Source organism: Puma concolor, chromosome A2 (genome assembly GCF_028749965.1).
Source record: "Puma concolor isolate L17-30 chromosome A2, mPumCon1.1.hap2, whole genome shotgun sequence".
NCBI classification, from domain to species: Eukaryota; Metazoa; Chordata; class Mammalia; order Carnivora; family Felidae; genus Puma; species Puma concolor.
Genome location: NC_141668.1, coordinates 76,663,110 through 76,689,645, shown reverse-complemented (window position 1 = coordinate 76,689,645; position 26,536 = coordinate 76,663,110). Strand labels below are relative to the sequence as shown.

Below are 26,536 nucleotides of genomic sequence, written 5' to 3'. Positions count from 1 at the left end.
CTTTGGATCTCGTTTCATAGAGTTTTGCTTCATCCATCTCTCTAAATGCTTTTAACGGTGAAACTACAATGCGCCTTTGCTTGAGGAACATGTTCTGCCTTCTTAGCACAATAGTGTCGAGCCTTTGGCTGACCCAATTTAAGTTGATTTTGTCTTGGCCATTTGTAAAGCATAAAACAACTTATTATTTGGCACGGGATAGGCTTTCAAATAAACATTAAATGTGGTTTGATAAAACATGAGTGAAGAAAAATCAAATCCTTAACTGTACCTGTAATAAAACTTTCAGTCTGATGTGGAATACAGTAACCTATAGTTGATCTGGGTAAATACTCCCTCCAACTGATTAGGTAACAGTGGTGTTAGTGTATTCCAGCAAAGTTTAAAAAAAATGATGTGGCTTCTTCCTCTGGTGTAATCCCAGAAGGAAAATTATTTTTATTTCAGAATTACTGGCAGTTAAAAAATCTTTTTCAGTTACTTTATTGTCTGTTTAGGCATGGGGACAAGTGAATCGTGTATCTAATTTAATGTACAGTCATTCAATTCTTCTGGTTATTCTTCTCATTACTACAAATGTCCAATGACTTATAGATAACAGGAAATAGCTGAATTTTGCTATTCAAATTTTAAGTAAAACCTACATTGTGCAAAACCACAGAAGTTTATTTACTGTCCTGATATAAGTTTCCATATATATATGCTACTATATATGCTTATATATAATATATATGTTTGCTATATATATATGCTAATATATATTAGCATCACTCAATTTCCTTGGCAATCCAATTTTTTAAATAACTGCATTTAAGTAAACAGTTTCTCATTTCTGTTGGGATCACAGAAATTACAGAAATCCAACCCCCAAACAATGCTATCATCAAGTAAATGAAGAATTAATTTCTTCACTGTACTCTCAGCAGTACCTCTTAGACAAGGCTCCTGCTCTAAGCCAATGCATGAGCAGTCTGCTCTTACCCTCCTGGTGGTATGTTACTCCACACAGGTAAAGGCCCTGCAAGGCAAGGCTCTCGGGACTTGGGGACCCTGGAATTAGCCATCTAAATAGCCTTAGCATGCTTCCAGGGCTTGTGCTAGTCTCTTGCCAGCTATATCTTCCAGAAGGTGAGCTAAGCCACCAAAGCAAAGCTGACAAGCATCCAAAAAGACAATTGTTCAAAGAGGCAGCTGTAGATGAAGCTGGTCTATGGGGACTAGAGGATGCACACGTGTGTACACAAGGCACCAAGCACCTGTAACGTTGGACAGAGCTTGATGGAATGAGCAAGCAACCATAGGTCACACGTCTAAGTTCTCTCTGGCAGCTCCCATTCGTCAAAGGATTTTAAATTCTAATTGATCTTGGAATTCATGATGAAGCCATATTCACTCAAGTAAGACAATAGCACTTATTATAAGTTAGCTTAATTTATAACTTTAAAATCTTTATATATATGGTATAGAAACCTGTTTGTAGTTGTACCTCCAGACCAGCCAAAGTTAGGAACAGGACCAGCCCTATTTTTTTTTTTAATTTTTTTTTTACGTTTATTTATTTTTGAGACAGAGAGAGACAGAGCATGAACGGGGGAGGGTCAGAGAGAGGGAGACACAGAATCCGAAACAGGCTCCAGGCTCCGAGCTGTCAGCACAGAGCCCGACGAGGGGCTCGAACTCACGGACCGCGAGATCGTGACCTGAGCCGAAGTCGGCCGCTCAACCGACTGAGCCACCCAGGCGCCCCCAGCCCTATTTTTTAATGAAGACCCCAATATCCTTGAGCATGACTATGACTTTTTCACCTCACCACAGCATGATTTGAGCATAGGCTATCAAAGAGTAAATACAACACCCTATACATAATACATCCTAAGAGCTACAATATGCATGCAGAGGGAAAATATGCTACCTATGTGTAGTATCAGCTCAAGTCCAGCAAAAAACTTCAATGTATTATTCATGATTAATATGTCCAAAGCTACGTTGCTTCCTACCTGTGGAATAATTTTTTTTTTTTAAATGTTGAGGAAGGACTTCACAAGTTTTACCAACAAAATTTTAGCTGTTTTGACAGAGCCATGAAGAAAAAAAAAGAGCAGGTTAAAAGAGTTATCAATTTCAAAAATTATAACATTTATAAGAAACAAGAGTATGTGGTTTGAAACATGTAAAGTCAAAGGCTATATAGAAGATTAAGGATGTATGGCTATGACTCCAGAAAGTACACTGAATGAAGGAGATTTTACCGTTTTAAGTCTTTGTCACTATGTACTCTTCTTCAGAATTCTTCAGAGAATTCTTTGTGGCAGAGTGACAACAATACACAATGGTGAACTGATGAAAGATGTACAGTCTATCTGTATTAGTGTGTGGCATGTGTTGAGGACCTGACTTAATTTTTAGGCTTATTTGTACCAGATTTTACATCTGTAAGAAATTTGTTATAATTCAAAGGACTGAAAAAGTTCGCATGATGAGAATTCTTTAAATCTCTTTTGTAGCTGGCACCCAAAGCCTTACACCCAAATGTCCCACTAAAGTATCATGAAAATGGTATTTCAAAAGTAGAATACTTAGTGAATCAGAAAATCATTAAAGAGTGTCCTGAGCCTTAAACTTTATAATGAAGAGTAATTTAGCTACCAAGAGAAAAAAAAATGCAGCATTCTGTGTATATTCCATGCTCATTTTAAAAGGATAAAATCAAAGATAATTTAACATCAACTCTTTTATAGTATAGTATGAAAAGCCTACTTTTTACTCAGTCATAATTCATATTTTTTCAGCATTTGTACAGTACACACTATGCACCAGTAGTTCTTATGGGTACTTTATAACCCAATAATTGGTAACAGTCCCCTGAGGTGGATACTACATTTATCTCTATTTTACAGGTAAGAAAAAGGAAGAGGAGAAGTTAAATGACCTGGCCTAGATCACACAGCTCCAAGTACAGAGCCAGAATTCAGACCAAGGCCAACTCTTCCAAGTGTGAATTCTTTAACTACTATGCTGTACTGACCATTTTTTTGGCACTATTCAGAACCTTATTAATGCAAGTGAAAGGAACAAATGTAACTAATTACAAGCAAAACACAGCAACAACTTTAATAAGAAGCAATAAAGTTCATACAGTATTGGGTGGATTTGATCCAGGTTTCAAACAATGCCCCTACAATGACTACTTTATTTTCCTCATTCAGTGGGTGGCAAAGATGGCTCCAGAAATTTCGTGATTCAAAGTATTTTTAGGACCACCTGGCTGGCTCAGTTGATAGATCATGGGACTCTTCACCACAGGGTCATCAGTTCAAGCCCCATGTTGGGTGTACAGAATTTGCTTAAAAATTTTTGTTTCAAATAAGAAAAAAAAAGTTTTTTATCCCTATAATCTCAGGCAAGGAGTGTTCCTCTTCTTCCATAATTCAAAATAAGTTCTAGGGAGAGCTCTCTGCTTAAGCCATTGTCCATCTCTCTAACTGGTAAGGAGGGCAGAATACAATGCTCTGGTTGGTGACCTGGGGCACCTGTCCAAGCTGTGGTTACTGGAAATCAGTGACCTTCAACTAAATCATATGGAATTTCTCCCACAAAAAAGATTAGGTTACCATACGAATGAGAAAGGATGCTAGGAAGGGAAAAACCATGCAGGATATCTGAGTGAAGTTTCTTTCATTAGAAAGATTTCAGCCAATGTACCAATCATACAAGCTATTTTTAATTATTCTATTATTTAAAATATATATTCCATTGTATCCTATGATAATTATAAATTTTCTTAACACATTAATTTAAATACTGTGAAATACATCTTATACAAAACCCATAGACTTCATATTTACTAGGACTTTATAAATACAGTGAAAAGAAACTTACATTTCCTTCTGACTACCACCAGCAGACCCTGTTAGTTCAGTATCTATTTCCTGAATTTTCCAAAATCAGAAGCAGCGATATTCATCGAGGAAAACTTCGTGGTTTTGCTTTCAATCTTTTATCTTTTTCTTATACTTTTCTAAAATACTTGGTCATATAAGCAAAGAATATGAGTGCGTAGAATTTTACCATACAGATGCTTTTCAGGAAAACAACAAACAAAAACAAAAACCTAAAGGCATGCTTCAAAAAAAAAATCTCTGAAATTTATGACCAATATTCAGTAATGATTTTGCAAAGTGCGTATCTCTAAAAAAAGTTATTCCTTAGTTAACTTGAACTTTTCTCTGTAATGTATTTGATTATCTATTAAGCTACCTAAGAAACAATATTCTAAAATAAAAGGGAAGGAATAGGGGAAGGAAGCAATAAATAGCCAATTGTAACCAATGTAGAAGAATCAAAGTCTTACAGAAAAGCATTTTGTGCAGTATTTTCCTCAGATTCCTTTAAATGCACCCATTGATTGGGAAGACAGCCTCTACTACAGTCAGATGAAGTTTCTAATTCTACGGAAATATAATGGTCCAGGAAAAAGCTTTAAATTGCAGTCACAGTAGTTTAGCTTAGATCACAAAGAAATCATTGAAAAGATAATTCTCCACACTGAAATCTTTTTAAAAAGGAGAACAATTTAGTGTATGTACATTTCTGAGTAGCAAAACAAGAGCTCTTTTCTGACTTACTCTAGAGTTTGTTCTAATCTAATTTGAACCTTCATGAGTTCTTTCGATGCTTTCAACCTTAGACACTGAGATTGTGTTAAACTAAGAAGCATTTTTCCTAACACAGACATTATTACTTGATCGTTTACAAGATAATGCATCTTTTGTCTTTAGCTACAGATTCTCTCTTTCCTGAAACAAAATTGAAATATGTAACTAATTGCTTTCCACATTAATATAGCATTTTTAAAAGATTCAGTATACTTAAGAAAAAAATAAATGTACTTTCTATATAGCCCAAAAATGACAGAAAATATTTTATTCAGTTTTAAACAAAACAAAAAAACCCTCCACTGAAACCAAAAAAATATGTATCAAATATTATTTTCATGAGATTTTCTTTGGGAAAAAAGTAATAGTTTTAATATTGCATAGGTTCTCCCAACCCCCTCTGAGATATAAGAAAGAGTGGAAGGAAAACAAATGCCATTGAGTGTAAGGAGTCCAAAAGTAATGATACCCAATTTTTTAAAAAGCCAAAAATACTCCGTTTTATTAGTGAATTCTTTTCCTGAGTACCTATTCTGTTCTTATAAATAGTCTAGCTATCTATCATCTAGGAATGTACAAAGAACCCAAGCAAATGCTTACAAAACAGTAAACAATTGCTGACAACAGAGTTTGTTAGTGGTTTTGTAACCAATATGAGATTCAAGTGCCAAGAGAGCTATGTTTTAAAGAGAATTATTCAGCAATTAGTTTGCACAATATAGAGAACAGAAGAGGAACTAGGTAATAAAAGCACCTGGGAAGGGAAGGGGACTGGAACTCACATTTATTAAGTCCCACATAGCAATCACTGTGCTTTATGTTTTAGTTGTAAGTCCTAATTCCCCTCCATAGTGGCAATTCAATGGGCTGGAGGTCATGACATGTTCAAAAGTAGACCAAGATAGAAAGTCACCAGCTTGACTTGCCTCTCTACAAAGGATTGAGAGGAGTTTGGTATTAAGGAAAAAAAGAAGAGAACATTTAAACTAATTACTTTATGAAATGGGTGAAGGAGGAAGAGCTGGATAAAATAATGCATAGATAGCAACAAAATTCATATTGAAGGTGTCCTCTGGAAAAGATCATGCATGAGGAATCCATGGGTCTATTCCAATACTCCAAGCCAGAAACCAACTGTGATGACCAAAGAGATTCCAAGACACTGAAAACAAAGGATGAGACCAAACACAGGAATGCCTGCAAGCTGTAATACAGACTGAATAAAAGAAAATTGGGCTACTACACAACTGCTTTTAACAACCTATCAGAGTAGTGTTGTATCAGGTAAACCAAGAGTATTTTGTCAAAAACGCTTTAATTTGAAGCAGTTCAGGCTGGCACAATCAATCTGTCACAGGAAAGACAAGAGATGCACCACTGCTCCCTTCCTAACCCCACTCTAAGGTCAAGAAGGAGGATTTACAATGAAGACTTTGGGCCAAATCCCCAGAGGGATGAGGGATACAGCATTCTAACTAAGCAAGCTGGAAATTAAAAGGACTATATAAAAACAAATAGTTTATAACTCAAAGCAGATGGAAAAGAAAACCCAGTAAGGACTACAGGCCCTTCATATCTGTTAAAACAATGAAAAATGCCCACACTTCCTCAGGCTAGTTAATAACTAAACTCATCACATTTACTTATGGAATCTAGCATTTTAGTTAAATTTTCAAGGGCATAATTATGAGACCTTCATAAACAAAGAAGAGAAAGAACCAAGGAGAATCTACATCTACTATTTTGGAACAAATAGCAGAACTAATTAGAGTTTCCCCAATGCATTCATATAAAAACTCATGAAATAAATCTGCCACACAAAAATGAAAGTAATTACAACATCTAAAGTACAGATGCAAAAGTGTGCATTTGAAGCTGTCCATTTCTTTTGTCCAGCAAAAGAAAACTGGACAAAAAGTGCTTTGCTGTCTCAAATTGAATAGACTCTGACTGATAAGCAAATATACTTACATAAAGACAAAGATGATCATGCGGGTAAAGCTAAAAAAAATTTTAAGCTCTATAGAGTTTTAAATGGTATTAGAAGATATATAGGCTCAGAAGCTATTTAAAAGCCAAGTAAGCAGGGCACCTGGGTGACTGAGTCTATTCAGCACCCAACTCTTGATTTGGGCTCAGGTCATTATCCCAACGTGGTGGGATCAAGCCCTGTATCAGGCTGCACTGAGAGTGGAGCCTACTTAAAGGTTCCCTCTCTGCCACTCTTCCCTGCTCATGTTCTTGCTCTCAAACGCTCTCAAATTAATAACAACAAAGTACAATCAACAATATCAGAATTCAATCACTGCTTTGGATGAGAGGCTTTATTAATCACACAGAATATGGTCTAAGGAAAAAACAAAAGACTTTGAGAACAGAGAGCAGAAATTTAATATTCAGAATAAGATTTCCTGCAAGGGAAAACAGAACAGATGGGTTGGAATAACCAGAGTACACTAAGAGAACATATTTAGGATCAAATCTATAGCTAAAAAGTCTTCACCATACACCTGGTAAAATTATTCTTTTTTTTTTAATTTTATTTTGAAAAAGAGAGAGAGAGAGATACCACACATAGTGGAGGAGGAACAGAGAGAGAGGGAGAGAGAGAATCCCAAGTAGGCTCTGTGCCATCAGTGTGTAGCCCAACACAGGGCTCGGTGTCACCAACCGTGAGATCATGACCTGAGAAATGAAACCAAGAGTCCAGCACTTACCCGACTTAGCCACCCAAGTGACCCAAATTATTCACTTTTGAGAGAAAAGGGGGAAAAAAGGCTCTAAGTACCCACAGGGTAAAAAAATTCACCTACAAAGAAGAACAATTTGATCACATAGCATTTAATGCAGTCAAGATGAAAAAAACCTAATATCTACTAACATTTATTCATATTAAAAGGAAAGGGTTCCAATTCATGAAATCTACAGTTTAATAAGTTGCCATTCTGGAAATAAATAGAAGCAATTTTTTCAGATAAAAATATGGTGTGAAAAGTACATCATTTATGTGCCATTGCAGGGGGAGGAAGCAATTTAAAGTTATACACCAGTAAATTAACCAAGATAAGTAGCCAATGAAGAAGGAATGCGTTAGGGAGCATTAAATGTGTGTGCATGTGTGCACACATGTGTTCAAGTGACCATACACGTGTATGTGTTCATGTATAAGTATTTATGAAGAATCATAATGAGTATGGAAAGGATTATGGAAAATGTTACAAGTTTTAAGTTAGGTAAAAGTGAAGAAATTGGAAGTTTGCCAATACTTCATCAAAAAGAGGAAAATTGACAGTTATTGAAGCTTCTACTTTTGAGTAATACCAAATCCACAAAGTTTTTTAAATTCTTAAAATTCATCTCAAGCAATTTGGAGGCCTTCCAAATTATAAAAGGGAAAAATATCATAACTATCAAACTCCAGCTATAAAAGCAAACAAAGCCAAGAGATAAGGGGCATTAAAGAAAGGTTGCAGTAACAGTAAGAGACAAATTCAAATTTAAGGTGAAAGCTTCAAAGGAACAAAGAATGTTACTTTTATGTATGAAAGGGCAATGCTCAAAGACTGGAACTGTCATCAACTTTTATGCATCAAATAAAGCATAAAACAAAGGAAAAAATGTGTTGAAAATAAAAGCTGACATTAACAGAAACATAATAATGCAGTAAGAGCTCTCTTAACTGACTCTCTAGATTAACTGACAATTTCTATTCCTCTGAAAAACATGCTGACACATCTATGGTCCAAACACTAACCACTGATGGGTTGCTCCCACTGGATGCTCTATTCTTCCACTCCCGCTAATTAAACTGTATGCTTACCAAGGGTCAGTCACATTTGTTCCCAAACATGCTTACATCTGTTGTACTTGATATTGAACCTGCTACTGTATATTAAATATATATAGATATATTGTGTATTAAATGTATGTTAAAATTAAAGTTTATACTTAATTAAAACTTAGTTTGTTAAGCTTAAAATCAATGTGGCTTTCTTAAACAGTCTTGTCAGATTAGGTGCGGGACACAAATTTAAGTTATTGGGAGATCAAATATTAATTATAAAAACTGAGACGTGTTGTTCTATACTCAGATCACTTTCAATAATGTCTCTGAATTCTCCACTTTAAAAATCCAGTATGACAGACCTTACATAAGTGATGTGGTGTAAGCCACACAAATATCAGAACTCCAAATTAGGGCCCACACTCTAAGACTTTGGCCCTGCATCAGAAGATTAGCAAGTAAATATACATAATGTTTTCAACCAAAAAACAAAACACAAGATAGAAAGAAAAGGAAAAAGAAGAAGACGTTTTCAATACATATACATCATTTTTCTTTATCCCTTGTGTTAACAGACATTTTGGATTAATTGATTCGTTCCAGTCCTAATCATGTTATATAAGAAGATTTCACTTCTGTGAAATATTTTAATGTCCTTTCTCAGTATTTGACCAAGTAGCCAAAAGTAAAATGATACTATGGAGATAATAATTAATAACAAATAATAAATTTGGTTTTAGAAATTTATTCCTAGACCTACTCTCACAAAGAAATAATACTCCCTTTAAAATGCTCCCTGGCCATTTAGAAAAACTGGCCACATATTAGATCAATTATGAAAATATATTTTTAATTATCAATATTAAGTCCACATTCTTTGACTATGGTACAATGATCCTAAAACAAGACTATCCTTTGGGGCACCTGGGTGGCTCAGTTGGTTGGGTGACCAACTTCGGTTCAAGTCATGATCTCACAATTTGTGATTTTGAGCCCTGCGTCAGGTTCTGTGCTGACAGCTCGGCCTGGAGCCTGCTTCAGATTCAGTGTCTCCCTCTCTCTCTACCCCTCTCCTGCTCATGCTCTGTGTCTGTCTCTCAATAATAAATAAATGTTTAAAAAAAAAACTTAAAAACAAGACTATCTTTTGTGTTTGAGGTACAGAGGGTTCAGTAGGACTAAAGTACAATGGACTTGTAGGCCACTTTAAGGACTTGGGCTCAAACTGTAGAGAGTTTCAACAAAAGAATTGAATTATTTTTGCTTTATGTTTTACCCCATGAAGTTAAAAAACAAACCTCTTGTATGGATTTTAATAAATGTATAGAGTCATGTATCCACCACTCCAGTACCATACAGATTAGTGATTTATGTGTTTTAAAAGTCTCTATCTGGCAGCTTCATTGTAAATAGGATGACGAAGTCAAGGACATGAATAGAGTCAAGATGGTATTGCTAACAAAGCAAGGGGATATGTGCTTACTCAACAACGGTAGAAGTGGAGGTGGTTTAAAATTTTTGTATTTCATAGGTGTAATTTTTATGTTGAGCCTGCTTGATGTGCTGCCAGATTAGATGTGCACTGAAAGGTAAACAGGGTACTCAAGCATGAATCTGAATTATTTTTTACAAGTAAAGGATGATGTTGATTTTGAGATGGGGATGACAAGATGAAGAGTTCAGGCTGAAACATGTTAGTTCTGAATTGTTGTTAAGACATTCAAATAAATGCCATGGCATTTAGCAATTTGGATATCATTGGTGAACACCACAAACATTCTCAAAAGAGTGCTGGCTGTGAAATCTGATTTCAGTAGGTTCAGTCCAGAAGAGAAGAAAGAATTGGAGTCAATGCACAGAGTCAAATCTTTAAGAGCTTTGCTATAAATCAGAGAAATAAGTGTAGTAGTTGGAAAAAAAAGTAGAGGCAGTTTGTTTCATTTTGTTACGAGAAATCACTATAGGCTCATGGAAAAGTTCAAAGGAAAGAGAATTGATGATTCATGAATGAGAAAGGAAAATCATCAGAAAGCTCTTTAAAGGATAAGGGAATTAAGTCTTGTGCACAAATAGTGATATTTCCTTTGCTAGGAATTTAGACAATTCATTCACATAAAGGAGTTAAGGCAGAACATGGGATCTTGATATACGTAGGTAGAAACTGGAGAAGGAATAAACCAAGGCAAATTGTCTTCTAATTGTTTTTATTTTATTATCATCAGCAGAGAAGGATAATGAGGGAAGAGGTGATAAAGGTTCTGGAGGAAAGAAAAGGTCTGAAAAGTTATATAAGGACTGAGGGGGTGAATATACAAGGGAAATGTAAATGGTTGCTGGGCATCATTAGGACGCACCTGAAGGTGTCATAAATTTAAAATGAGATCAGTCAACATGGTGAAAAGTTTTTCTCCAACCATGCTGAACTTTTTATGCATGGGCATGGGCACTACAAACCGTTGGCTTTAACTAGAGGCAGGTAGTATATTGAAACAAGAGAGACCTAAGGGAAGTGTGGTTTTTTAGCAAAGGAATTATTATAATAGTGAAACACGGAATTGTCACAGAAAAATGATGTGAGGAAAAAGTGGTAGATGAGCTCATTTCAAGTCCCTGAGTGTCAAAGGGCTGTTGGAGCAGAACCATTAAAGCAAGTCAGCTGGAGAGTTAAAAGGGATGGTCAGAGAAGGAGAAGCTAGATATTAAAATGATACAAGAGGTATCATTAATAATAATGACAAAAATCTAGGCTATAAACAGGATTGAGTGGCAGAATTAAGACCAGTTGTCATTGAAGGATAGAAGACCAAAGATATTGGAGGATCTTGTAGATGTTGGGCATCATCAAGAATTAGGACAGTTGTGGCATTGGAAGAAGAAATGAGCTGAATTCTTCCGAAAATGAAGAGAAATGACATATAGACAGTCAAGGACTTTAAGAAGCAGAACTAATTAGAGGTAGAATATGTAACAAGAGATTCAAAACTCAGAGTTCCTTTCTTTAGTTAGGCAGGAAGGAAAATAGTCTGTATTAATCAATGAAGAACTAAGACAAGTCCTACTTCTCTTCCATTCTCAGTAGCTTGGGAGGGCTTTTCCTCCACATTTGCTTTGACACTTGGGGAGGAGAACAGTCAACCTAGAGAAGCTGTCTCAGCATGAAGTCAGTGACATGGCCATATTAGGGAGAGAAAGGGCCTGAATAGAGATCTCTAATTTGGCTAAGATGACATGGAAAAAAAAAAAAAAAAAACAACAACAGAAATTCTCACATGCCCTAAAGAGGGTCATGGAAGGTAACTGATGAGATGTCTGGTGATCGATGGGATGACTAACAGGAGTTAACACCTGTATCTGAAGGCCTCAGACGTTGCAGGCTAGTAAGCAAAAGAGAATCATAGCCACACCTCTGTGGCAACCACTGTGCTTGGAAGAACTGAGTTAGGGTCAAAACGGCAGGTATGACCATAGGTCCCGTCCAAGCCAAGAGAGGAGAGACCTCATGTTCTTCAGCCTCAAACTCCAGCAGAGTATGCCAGCACATCTAGCTATTAAAGGCTGTAAGAATTGCTGCAGAACCCAGCAATGAATCCAGAGCGTAGCACAAGGACACACACAGACACACACAACTACAGCCCTTTTTCTGATGCCAAGGAAGACAGTGAGCACCTTTTTACACTCTGACTCCATTTCAGGGAGAAATATGAAAAGCAAGTAGAATCCTGAAACACTGAACATAAACCTGAAGGGGCCGGTTTTAACCCAGTCAGTAGCTTGTGACCAAGATCAGATCACTTGTAAGACATGAACAAGCTGTTTCTTTATATATCTGAAGGTGGAGACCTTTGTAAGACATACACTGAGTGCTTAAATCAGATAAAATATCTTCATACAGTTATAGATTCTTCCCTAACTATAAGTTGGGGGAGTCCAAATTAGCTTTGCCCTAGCTATGAAATCAATCTCAAATCTTGCATTAGAAACAGAGTTCTGACACTACGGTCTGTTTTGAAGAGGATTTAGGTCAGTGGTAGGAGACACACGAAACCACACTGTGGTACTGATGGCCAAACAGGAGAGGCCCACAACATAGCTGAGAAAAATCAGCAGATCAAATGTTGAAACATCACAATACCCTAATTCTAGGTCACTGGCAGGGGGCCACCTCTTCCTCCTGGGAACCGGATCCTATCTGGGCCAGGAGTCCAGGCTTGTGCAGGTTCAGTGGCAAAAACTGTGCTGGGTTGAGCAGTGGAGATAGAGCAAGTCCACGGTCCTCTGCTCCAGTGTGTCCTACAAGCCAAGGCCCCCTGATAGAGTCATGCTTGATGTACAGGTTGACAGAAGAACAAGTAGATAATCCTTTTTTCACTTAATGGTCTTTTATGACTCCAGATTTAAGATTCTAATGCAGCAAAGAAAACCATATTTATACATCAAAAGAACATACCTACAGCCTGACAAAAGGAAAAAAAAAAACCTTCAAATCTTTGTCAGACTTCCGTAGGAAAAAAGTAACAAAGAACAATCTCGATTAAACCCTGTTTTAATACAAGTTCTTTCCTAGTTTTCTATTGTCCTTGTTAATGTGACCAATGATCCCACTAGTAATAACTGACATGTACAAGTGCTTAGCATTTTCCAGGCACTAGGCTACAATATTATCATACATTATATATCCTTCGATTCTTAAAACAATCCTATGAAGAAGGTATTGGTTGTATCCTCATCTTATAGATAGAACTGAGTTTCAGTGAGAGATTAATATAGAAGATACATGCCAAATAAGTTATTATGAAACAGAAATTTAGAACCAAGAATTTTCATTTCAGAGCCCAAATGCTTTACCAGTTAATAGTAATACCTCCCATATGATTTATATAAGACTAAGTACATAGAAGGCTTTTTGCATATCTCACCTTGGTATGCCTTCAAACAACCATGTGAGGTAGGGACTAGTATTATCCTTATTTTTTTAAGGGAACAAAACTAAGATTAGACATGTACTAAGCCCAAGACAATCTCTAGCAACAGACAAATGGAGAATCAAATTTGGAGACAGAATTTAAGCTACCTGTTCATAATAGACACTCTCTTATGATTAGGCATTTTTTATGCATAATTTTACAGAAAACCAAGTATCTGTGAATCTGGTAAAAACAGAACAAAAAAAAAAACACACCTTCCAAACCTGACTAATTAAATGACTAGGTCACCATTTCACTTCAAACTAGTCAATATGTGACTATATGTCATATTTATACCTCCATATTGGTAGAGGCATACCTCACCTTAAATCCATCTTCTCCCCCAGGTGCCAATGCCCAATATGACTAGTCTCTTTGTTGAAAGACTATCCAGAGAGAAAAGCACCCTATGCTTCAGTCACCAAGTGACACAGAAAGTTTAAAAGAAAAACAAAGTAAGATATATCTTTAGGTAGTGGCCATGCACTTTGATTGCTCAGGAGTAGCCCAATGTACATCTGTTATCCCCAGGGGCGTGTCCTGTTTAACGTTTCTCCAAGACAAAAGCATCACAATTGGTAGTATGTATCATATGATTACTCCAATCGTAAGTGCAAAAAGATCGAGCTTCTCCCCTTTATCAACTCTGAATTTAGGAAAGTCATCAGTTACATGGTCATCCATGCCTGGGACCTAGGCAGCCTTGTGGCAGAGATCCAGGCTGGGATAAGACAGAAGGTATAGGAAAGGAAGGATAGGAGCCCCAGCACTGGATGATCAAGCTCTCCTTACCAAGGCACTGCTGCACAAACCACACTCGAAATCTGTCGGTATGTATTTTCTAGATTTTTAAGTTCAGCTTTAAAATTGGTTCTCAGGAGAAAACAGGATTGTATAGGTGAACATGCACTTTATTGGCAAAATTTTAGAATTCACTGCTTTAAATGCGAGGAATATGTATATTCATAATTTAATACAGGAAGATTGATACTATAACTACTGAGAAATATACAAAATCTACGGTAATATGTTCTCAAAATACTTCATTTTCCTCTGTTTAAAATTTAAGGAACCACAAATAATACATGCAGGATGGATTTTCAACTTTTTAAAACTGTTTTTATTTTCATCATTTCATTTGTTCCCCTATAACATCTGGTAGAAAACAGGGAAGATAAAATTCTCATATTACGGATGTATTTTTAAAATTGCATCTGTGCCTTATTCTCAATAATACATATCTCAGAAACCAGAAATAGTCCCTTTAAATAAAAACCTATCACAAGTTTGAGCAAAATGGGGGTGGTCCTGTGTCATTTTTTATTTCAGTCTCCAAATCCCTTTTAAAAAGCTAACAAAAATCAGAGTTACTGTTAATTGGTTCAGGGTTTCTTTTGTGGGTGATAAAAATGTTCCAAAATTGTGCAAAAGTTGCACAACTCTATTAATATACCAAAAATCATTACACTGTGCATTTTCCAGTGGATGAATTACAGGATATGTGAATTTTATCTCAATAAAGCTGTTATTTTTAAAAAGCTAACTAGGTTATTATAGTCAATTGAAGGAGGCCACAGCTCTTAGACATTCCTGCCATCAAAAGGCAGATCTATTTGCCTTGCCCTTGAGTTTTGGCTGGCCTGTGACTGCTTTGAGTTACAACAGGCAGAAGAGATATTATGTCATTTTCAGGCCGAGCTTTTAAGAAATCTGGATGCTTTCATGTTGGTCTCCTGGAGACTTTAGTTGCTATGTAAGATCTTCAAATACCTTGAGTCTACTCTAGTCTGAAGAAGCCAATGTGAGCCATGTGAAGAGATAAAGGGAGGCCTGGCAAGTCCCAGATGTTCCCACACTCTCAACCATTCCAGTCACCTCACCTGCAGTTCCAACACTGTGAAACAGACAAGACACCCATACCATGCCATGCCTGAATCCATGACCCAAAAATACCAATAATAAATTGTTCTAAGGCAATACACTTGGGGCATATTTGTTATGCAGCAATAAACAGAATAGACTGTAAAACAAGGTGATAAATTATCCTGTAAATCCCAGTATAAAAACAAGTGTATTTAAAACACTGACAGCAGCAAAATCCTAGGGAAAACAACAACTAGGCTGGAATAAGCAAAAGGAATACAGAGAACTCTGGTGGGCTCTAAAAACCAAGGAAGCTAGGAATCCCAAGTATTCATTCTCAAAGAGGTCTTCACTCAGAATGGAAGACTCAAATGGCCAAACAGAGGACACTCATAACCACTGGGAAACTTCACAAGTTCCTATTAGTAGGTGTGTACAAGAGGATTGCAGAAAAGTCTGGGGGTGTTGGGGCAGCCTGAAGCAGCCAGGATTTCAAAAATAGTCAAAACTCTACAATGAACAGAAACTGGTCAGAGCAGATCACCTCTTCTTTGGGGTAAAAACTATTGGGTATGAAAGAGAAAGCAGATTTACATCCTAATGAAAAAAAAAAAAGCTGCAGAGGTGATCTAAGAATTAAAGGTATAGCTATGCAGATAAGTATTTTTTTTTTATTTATTACAGTGAAACCTAAGAGGAAATCTAGTTTTGAAGCTGGAAAAGCAATTGTGACCTTCATTTCTGCTCAACAGGCACTTTCTCCTCAAATACAGGAAATTCTGTCCTACTTAATATCAACAATGAAAAAAATTGCAGTTAAAGCCAATTAAAAATATTGCAAGATAAAAGGTGAAATCTAAATTATATACTAATTATATACTTTTGAAATACTTACATATACTTTTATATACTTATGAAAATGAAATCACATCAGAAAAAAATATGACTAGTGAACAAAAAGTTAGAACCCAGTATTACCCAAAAAAATGAAGTATAGAAGCTATCAAATAAAACATCAATCTAAATTTTACATCATAAATGTTGAGGCATTCAGGATGGTTAAGCAACAGAGTTGGTGTAAAGAGACAAATGAAGATTACTCTAGAAGGAATCCAAGTAGAAAGAGACACCACAGAATGAACCACTGTAGAAATAAAGAGGAAAAGTTAAGGGATGCCTGAGTGGCTCAGTCCATTAAGTGTCTAATTTCAGCTCAGGTCACGATCTCATGGTTCGTGGGTCCGAGCCCTGCATTGGGCTCTGTGCTCACAGCTCACAGCCTGGAGCCTGCTTTAAATTCCGCCTTCCTCTCATTCTCTGTTCCCACCCACTTGCGCTCTGTCTCTGTCTCTCCAAAATAAATGTTAAAAAAATTTTTTAATAATTTTTTTGGATAGAACACCAAAGGAAAGGCAAAAAAAAAAAGCAAAAATAAGTGGGACTATATGAAACTGAAAACTTCTGCACAGAAATAATTAACAAAATCAAAAAACAACCTAAGGAATGTATCCATTCCTGTATTAACTCTGGTAAAGAGTTACTATCCAAAATGCATAAGGAACCACTACAGCCTAGAAGAAAACAAGCAAAAAACAATCTGATTAATAATGAGCAGAGGAACGTAATATACTTTTTCAAAGGCAACAATGGTCACTAAGAACAAGAAATGATTCTCACCATGACTTCATCAGTTAAATGCAAATTAAAGCCACAATGATAGGAGATATAACCTCTTACCTGTTAGAAAGCTATCCTCAAAGAGACAAAAAATATTGGCAATGATATGGAGAAAAGGAAACCCTTGTGCATTGTTGGTTGGAATTTCAGTTGATATAGTCACTATGGAAACAGTATGGAAGTTCCTCAAAAACTTACAAATAGAATTACCATGTTATCTAACAATCCCACTTCCAGGTATATACCCTCAAGCTCCCATCTCTGGTCCTCCCAATAATTTTGTGAGACAGAGAAGAAAAAAAGGAAAACAATTCTCTTTCAGAAATTCAGACTGTTTCCTGCAACTACCAATTTCCATCAGTCAATAAAGAAAAAAGTGATACTCAGGGACCTGTGGACTCTAACCAAATATTTAACATTCAAGAAATCCTAGTCCCAGAATTAGAGTAGAAAGAGAATAAGGCTTAAAAAGTATTCAAATAAGGTCTTAAAACTTTCTTGAGTTGGCAACAGACAAACCTATATATTCAAGAAGCTAAGTGGTCTAAAAATTGGACAGACTCAAGGAAATCCACCCCAAAATTCATCATAATGAAATTTCCAAATAAGAAAAACAAATAAGAGATTTGGAAAGCTGCATGAGAGAAATGACACCTACTTGCAAGAGAAAAACATCTGCATGACAGTCTATTTTATATTAGAAAACATGGAGTCCAGAAAGTGGCACAACATTTTTCAAATGCTTAAAGAAAGATATTATCAGCCCAGAATTCTACATCCAATGAAAATAGCTTCCAGCAATTAAGGGGAAATCAAAACCCTCTCAGATGATGCAAAACTAAAAGAACTTGTTACCAGCATACCTACCGTAAAAGAATTGATAGAGGAAGCTGAATTTATTATTTTAAAACTTCCAAAAAGAGGATATTCTGATGTTTTTTTTCTAGAATTGACCAAAAATAAAAGAATGAGCACCAATTCTAGACCATCTCTTCTAGAAACCAGAGGAGCGTATACTTCAATTAGCTTTATGAAGTTAGCATTACTTTCAAAGAGAAACCCAGAAAAAGACAGTACTAAGAAAACTAGAGACGAGTAGTTCTCAAGAATATACATGTGAAAATCCTGACAATATTAATATATAGGATTCAGGAAAGTATCAGAATTATTATATTCCATGACCATGTGGGATTTATTTCAGGTGTACAAGTCTGATTCAATATTTGGGTTGGGGAGTGGGGGTCAACCCTCTAATCCACATTTTCCTATCACTATTTGTTTTCATGAACCCACCAAGCTGAGCTGCACATAACTATTGCTGTTCTACCACATTTTCCCATTCAAATTCTACTCTACCATCCTCTATGGAACAACTGACAGGCTCTGGCCCATCTTTGAATTCCAGCTCACTGATAATAGCAATTTTGTTTTTTTGGTGTTTTTTTTTTTTTTTTTTTTATCATCTGTTGAACTATCTAGGGAAATTCATTTTATCTCTGTAACAAAATCATAAGCTCTTAGACAAAAACTGGTAATAAATGCCTTCTAGGGCCCAGCACAGCTAGCCACCACTGGATTAACTCATCCATTCATGAAGAAAGTATTATTAAGCACTTATTATATACCAAATACTATGCTATCACTACAAAATAAAACAGTGAACGAAAGAGACATGAGCACTATCACTATTCTTACAGAACTTCTATTTAGTAAGAATAGGAATTACTTTTCAGCACTTTTAGTAAAGTATCCTCAGTGGGAAGATGGGGAAAGTTTCATGTCCTAGAGGAGGAAGCAGCAGCAGTGCAATTAGGATGAGGGTTCAGAATAGCAGATACCACTTACTCTTTAAGTGAATAATTGCATCAGGGAGAAAAGGAAGAATAAAAAGAAAGAGGAAGAGGCAGGCATTAAAAGCTTGTAATTACACATTCCTGGACTTTGGTTACATAAAAACAGAGACAGACACACTCCTATATACCAGACTGTCCACCTATAAACATATATAGGTACGTATAACACCTACGTATGTATATAGGAACATATACACCTATACACATACTATAGCAATAATAAGGTCTGATGCTAACTCATAAATCTATAGTCCTTTATTTTCAGCAGTAATCCACCACAACATTTCCCTTACATACTTGAATTAGTGGACATCTAAGCACAACAAGTTCGTTACTTTCTTTACTCAATTAACAATTATTAGGAGATGTACAGATTCCCCCCACACTCACACACACACACAAATTCACAAAATTATAGAGAGAAAAGTAAAGTGTATTGATGCAGAAAGGGCATTTAACAAATTTCAACTTCTATCCATGACAAAAATGCTCTGAAAAGTACAAATAGAGGCGAACTCCCTCAATTTGGTAAAGAATATATATGAAATTCTACTGTTAACATTACTGTCAATAGTTATAGACTATTTTCTCCCTTGTTTCCATTGCAAACAATGCAAGGATATATGCTCTCAGCACTCTTATTTTAACACTGTACTGGAAATTCTAGCAAGTCAAGAAAATCAAACAATATAAATCAAAATTGGAGGTGGGGGTGGCAAACTGTCCATCCTGGTAAGTGGCGTAATTGTCTCTGTAGAAAATCCCAAGATATCAACAACAAAAACTTCTAGAACTCTTGAGTGACTTCAATAAGGTCAAAGGATACAAGACTAAAGTACAAAAATCAAGTTTAGTTCTATAATGAACACATGGACACTAAAATGAAAGTATACTTATAATCAACCCCTTCCAAAAAATGAAATAGATTTAAATATAACAATAAATTTAAATCTAACAAAAGATATAGGGTGCTTGAATGCTGAAAACTATGAAACAGTGACAAAAAAAAGAGAGCTAAAGAAATGGAGAAGCATAGGTGTTGGATTGGAAGACTCAATCTAGCATAGAGGTGAATTCTTCCTCAACTTTAGATACAACTTTAATGCAATTGGCCTGAAAGTCCAAGATTTTTTGTAAATATGGACAAGATTAGTTTTGAAGTTTGTATGTGAAGACAGAAGAACTAAAATAGATAACACAATTTTGAGAAAGCATAAAGTGGTAGGAGTAGGAATACTGATTTTAAAATGTATTACATAGCTACAGGAACCAAGATGATGTGGTATTAACCAAAGGATAAACACACAGATCAATGGAAGAATCCAAAAATAGATGCATGCAAATATCAACAACTGATTTTAAGAAAAGTGCAGAAGTGACTCAATAAAAAAAGATAAACTTTTGAACAAATGGTTCTAGAGCAAGACATCTATAGAAAAACAAAAAACTCTTTACCTAAGTCTCACACCTTAAACAAACAAACAAACAAACCCTCAAAATGGATCGTAGACTTCAATCTAAATTATAAAACTATGAAAATGTTTTGGAGGAGGACAAAAATTTGGGGATATAGAATTAGATGAGGGATTCTTTGATGGGATAGTAAAAGTACAATCCATAAAAGAAAAAACTAATAATTTGACTTCAAAGTTAACAGAGTATTTTGCAGAGTAAAAGTTATGATGAAAAGAAAAGCTACCAAGGGGAATAAAGTATTTGCAAAATAGAAGGACCAGTACCTGCCATTCAAAGAACACTCAAAACTGAAAAGTAAGTAATTATCTAATTAGAAATTGGGCAAATAATCATGAACTGATTATTATAGCAACAGATGGCAAGTGTGATGATCTGAATGTTTGTGTTCTCCTCAAACGCAAATGTTAGAATCCCAAAGCCTCATGTGATGGTAATTGAAAGTGGAGACTTTGGGTGTGCTTAGATCATGAAGGTGGAGCCCATAAGTACAGAATTGGTATTTTTATTAAAAAGGCCCCACAGAGTGCTCTAGCCTTTCTACCATGTCAGTGCATAGTGATAAGGTGATAGCTATGAACAAGGAAGAGCGCTCTTATCAGAATGTGACAATGTTGGCATCTTGACCCTGGACTCCCAGCTGAGGGAGTTAATAGTCTGAGGGATTTTGTTATAGCAGCTCAAATAGACTAAGACACCAAGCATACACATGAAAAGATGTTCAACATTCATAGCCTTTAGGGAAATGCAAGTTGACACCACAACGAGAGGTTACAAAATGGCTAAAACAAAAAAGGATAGCACCAAATGCTCATGAGGATGCTGAGAAACTGGATTACTCTTATATTGCTTGTGGGAATATATAATGGTACAGCCATCCTAGAAAATAATTTGTTCCTTTAAAAACTAAATATGCAACTACAGTTTGAACCAGCAGTTACACTCCTATAAATTTATCCCAGAGAAATGAAAACTTAGGTTCACATAAAAATCTGTATGTAAAAGTTTATAGAAGCTTTATTCCTGACAGTCCAAACTGGGAACAACCTAGATGTCCTCCAATGGGTGAATGGTTAACCAAACTACAGTAGATCCATATCATGGATTACTAATCACCAATAAAATGGAAGGAATAATTGATACACTCAAGAACTAGGAGGAATCTCCAGAGAATTATGGTGAATGGAAAAAAGCCCATCCCACAAGTTAACATTCAGTTGTATTTCATTTAGATAACATTTTTAAATGGAAAATTTATAGAAATAGAGAACAGTAAGCAACTGCCAGAGAGTAATGAGAGGGTAGAGGCAGAAAGGAAGTGGGGAGGGCCATAAAAGGATAACTTGAAGAATTTTTGTATTGATGCAAACGTTTTGTAACAATGCCAGTACGCTGGTTGTCCTATCAACCAATAGTTTTACTAGATGCTCCCATTGGAACTGAATAAAGGATTCATGGGATCTGTCTGTGTGCTTTCTTACAAGTATGTGTGAATCAACAATTATGTGAAAAAGTGTTATTATTTTTAACATCCTGAAGACCAAATACACACATGCACACATACAGAAAGTTTAACAGAATGATTTTGTTAGTAGTAGTACTACAGGTATTTTTAAGTGAAATAACTATAAAAAAAAGAAACTACTATAAAATATTAAAGCACATATATAATTGCATTAATATAGTTAGTAAGCATAGTTTTTAGAATAATTATTTTAAAAAAATCAGAAAGGTTAAATAAAATCCCTATAATCATTTAAACTGGAGATTTAAGTATTATCTCATTCATTTTTCTTTCAGTAAGATATGCATTTCCTAGTTCCATCCACTGAAAGGGCCTAGAAACAATGCTATTCCATCCTATGACTCAGATTGTCATCTCTAAATACCATTTCATGCTTAAGGGAAGTAAGTACAATGATACAATTGAGTAATTCCAGGTCTATGGCAAGAAATATATAAGAGGTTATCTTGCTGTACCTGAAAACAAGGTAAGACTTCCGAGGACCTATCAAAAGGACTCAGGAGTACCTGAACAGCTCCTATAATCCAAAGCTTGAATAACCTGAGTATCATGAAGAATACTTATTGCAATTGAATGAAACATAGTAAATACATAACATTCCATCAGGTCAAAATCATGTTTGAAAAAATTGTACTGATCACCATTAGACATTGCTAGCACACATTCCATCATTATAAAAATTTACAAAAGCAAAGTTGATGCATTTATCTTTACTTCCTTTATGAACTCTATCTGAAGGTAACTCAGTAATTAATGAGGAATAATCTTCTTTATATAATAAGCCGAGGTAACAAATGCAGAAAACCTGGTAGAATTAGAAAAATCACCATTTTTCAACTCCTAATGAAATAATGGGTTGAGACAATGGTCATTCATGGGCTGCTAAAATGTTGAACTAAAGGATGATGATGAACTCTTTAAATGGACAAATTAAGTTGACATCACCCAAACCCGACTGAAAAATTTTATCACTAAAATTGAACAATCCCACATCACGTTACTACTCATATTATGGAACAGAAGATATAGACTATGACCTATGAAATATTCTATTACAAAAATTGAACCTGAGTTTAATTCTCTAGATGTCACTTTATAGGATATAGGGATAGAGAAACATGTTAAATAGTAATATAGCAATACAGTCAACCAAATCCCAAATGTGGGAAATGCTCAAGGGCAAATGATCTAGTTTATTTAAAAATTAAGTAAGAGGGAATGCTTTTTGACATTAAGAGTTTACAGACACATTAACTAAACGCTATATATAGACTTTGGGGTGTTGGGTGTGGTGGGGAAAGATTCTAATGCAACCCAACCAACAATTCAAAGATTTTGGGGGAACGATTAGGGAAAACAATACAAAATGGGTATTATATGACACCAGTTTGTTCACTGTGGTCTTGTTTAAACTAAGTCCTTACCTGTTCATGATATCTAGTGACTTGTTAATAAAAACAAATAAGATTTGCTCTAAAATAGTCTATCAAAAATAAAGATTAGATAAAACAAAAATGGCAATATGTTGATGGCTGGAGCTAGATTTGGGGTATATGATGGTTCATTGTATGAACATCTCTAGTTTTGTTTGGTTTTGAAATTTTCCAGGATGAAAAACTGTTTTTCAAGATCACATAATTTTATTTATTCATTCATTTGACAAACTGAGCACATACTTTTCGCAGATGAAAGTAAGTAAAATGCAAGCCTTTCTTTCAAGAAGCCCACAGTCTAGTAGTGAGGAAAAACAGAAAACAAAAGAAGTGTAATGAAATATGGTATTTGCTCAAGTAAGTACATTATAGTTCCAGTGGAGGCACATTGCCAGAGAAACAATATGCCCCTGGAGATATGGATATGTATTTCACAGAGGAGGTGATACTCTATCTGTCTTTAAGAATTTATAGGAGTCCAGCCTCAGCAATAAGACAACAGAAAGTAAAATGCATCCAAATTGGCAAGGAAGAAGTCAAATTTTCACTATTTGCAGACAACATGATACTCTATGTAAAGAGCCCTAAAGACTCCACCAAAAAAACTGCCAAAATTGATACAGAAATTCAGTAAAGTCATAGGATACAAAAATCAATGGACAGAAATCAGTTGCATTCCTGTATGTCAATGATGAAGCAGCAGAAAGAGCAATCAAGGAACTGATCCCATCTACAATTACACCAACAACTGTAAGATACCTAGGAATAAATCTAACCAAGGAGGCAAAAAATCCATACTCTGAAAATTATATAACACTGATGAATTAAAGATCAGACAATGGAAAAAAATCCATGCAGATCGACTGAAAGAATATTGTTAAAATGTCTATACTACCTAAAGCCATCTATACATTCAATATAATCCCTATCAAAATACCACCACCGTTTTTTCACAAAGCTAGAACAAACAATCCCAAAATTTGCACAAACTACAGAAGATCCCTAATAGTCAAAGCAATCTTGAGAAAGAAAAGCAAAGCCAACGGCATCACAATTCCAGACTTCAAGGTATATTACACAGCTGTAGTGATCAAGACAGTATGGTACTGGCACAAAAATAGACACAGATATCAATGGAACAGAATAAAAAAACCAGAAATAGACCCACAACTATATGGTTATTCATCTTTGACAAAGCAGGAAAGATTATCCAATGGGAAAAAAAGTCTTTTCAACAAATGGTATTGGGGAAACTGGACAGCTACATGAAGAATGAAACTGGACCACTTCCTTACACCATACAGAAAACTGAATTCAAAATGGATTAAAATCTAAATATGAGAAAGGAAGCCATCATAATCCTAAAGGAGAACACAGGTAGCAATCTCTTTGTCATTGTCTGTATCAACTTTTACCTAGAAATGTCTCCTGATGCAAGGGAAACAAAAGCAAAAATTTACCATTGGGATCTCATCAAGATAAAGTTTCTGCACAGTGAAGGAAACAATCAACAAAACTAAAAGGCAATCTTTGGAATGGGAGAAGCTATTTGCAAATAAGCTATTGGATAAAGGACTAGTATCCAAAAATCTATAAAGAGCTTATCAAACTCAACACCTAAAAAACAAATAATCCAGTTAAAAAAATGGGCAGAAGACATGAATAAGAATTTTTACAAAGATGACATCCAGATGGCAAAAAGACATGAAAAGATACTCAACCTCACTCATCATCAGGGAAAAATAAATCAAAACTGCAATGAGGCATCACCTCACACCAGTCAGAATGGCTAAAATTTAACAACTCAGGAAACAATAGATGTTGGCGAGAATGCAGAGAAATGAGAACCCTCTTACACTGTTGGTGGGAATGCAAACTGGTGCAGCCACTCTGCAAAACAGTATGGAGTGTCCTCAAAAAGCTAAAAATCGAACTACCCTAGGAGTTAGCAATACTACTAGCATTTACCCAAAGGATACAAAAATACTGATTCAAGGGAAACATGCACCCTGATGGTCATAGCACCATTATCAACAACAGCCAAAGGGAAGAGCCCAAATGTCCATCGGCTAAATGAATGAATGAGGAGATGTGCACATATATATTTTATATTTTATTTATATAAAGAATGAAAGAAGAATAAAAAAGAATGAAATCTTGCCATTTCAAGGGCATGGCTAAAGCTACACAGTATTATGCTAAGCGAAATAAGTTGTCCAGAGAAAGACAAATACCCTAAGATTTCACTCATATGTAGAATTTCAGAAACAAAACAAATCAGGGTGCCTGGATCAGGGCTGTCAAGTCATGATATCACCGTTTGTGGGTTTGAGCCCCACATAGGGTCTATGCTGACAGCTCAGAGCCTAGAGCCTGCCTCAGATTCTTCTCTCCCTCTCTCTCTCTCTCTCTCTCTGTCCCTTCCCCACTCACATTCATTCTCTCAAAAATAAACATTAAATTAAAAAATGAACAAGACAAATAAACATTGTGGGGAGGAAAGAGGTAAACCGTAAAACAGACTCTAAACTATAGAGAACTCAGAGCTGCTAGAGGGGAGGTAGGTGGAATCTGGGCTAGATGGGTGATAGCTATTAAGGAGGGCACTTGCTATGTGAGCACTGGGTATTGAATGTAAGTGATGAATCACTAAGTTTTACACCTGAAGCTAATATTATACTCTATGTTAACCGGAATCAGGGAAAGAAAACATGCGATGTTTTATTTGATGTGAAAAGAGATCAGCTAGCAAATACTGCGATTGTAATTATCAAATGATAGGACTTTTACTCACTTAAACAGAACTACTTTTGGCAGTAACATATGTAAATACGTTTTAATAAATTAAAAGTATCAAGTTTGTGAAAGCAAATACTCCAAAATGAAAATAATACCTGAAAATCATCTAAATAAATATCTTTGAATTAATGAATAAAATGAAAGTAAATAATCAGATAGTTTAAGAATATGTACTTTAAGAGAGTCTGGAGAATTGAAAAAGGCTTCATTCATTCTAAGTTATCTACTTATACAATTTATCTATTTTATCTTTTCATCCTTTTATAGGAGAAAGTTTATGATTTACATCTATAGAAAAATGAATAACATCCATGATAAAATTTATCTCATTCCAGCAAGAACTCCAAAAACTTTGTAAATTTTTAATTAAAAAAGACAATGATTTAAAATAAATACTTTCTAAAAAATTAACATTGATATTTAATTATCATTTATCAAAAATTTCAATATATTTTAATTTCCTCTCAAGGTTGTTTTGTTTGAATTATGTCTGCTTCATAAATATGAACA

At 35.4% G+C, this 26,536-nt stretch overlaps 1 long non-coding RNA gene across 2 annotated transcripts in view; it reads right to left on the bottom strand.

Annotated features, from left to right (window-relative positions):
- The window catches only part of LOC147583276 (uncharacterized), a 417,756-nt gene that overhangs the window by 373,172 nt on the left and 18,048 nt on the right, over positions 1–26,536 (bottom strand). Inside the window, exon 1 of one of the 2 annotated variants that reach the window (XR_015247764.1) lies at positions 17,004–17,080. The exons of the other annotated variant lie outside the window; for it this stretch is intronic. This is a non-coding gene — a long non-coding RNA (uncharacterized LOC147583276). Of the gene's footprint in view, positions 1–17,003; positions 17,081–26,536 lie in introns of those variants that run through there. 2 annotated transcript variants of the gene reach the window in all.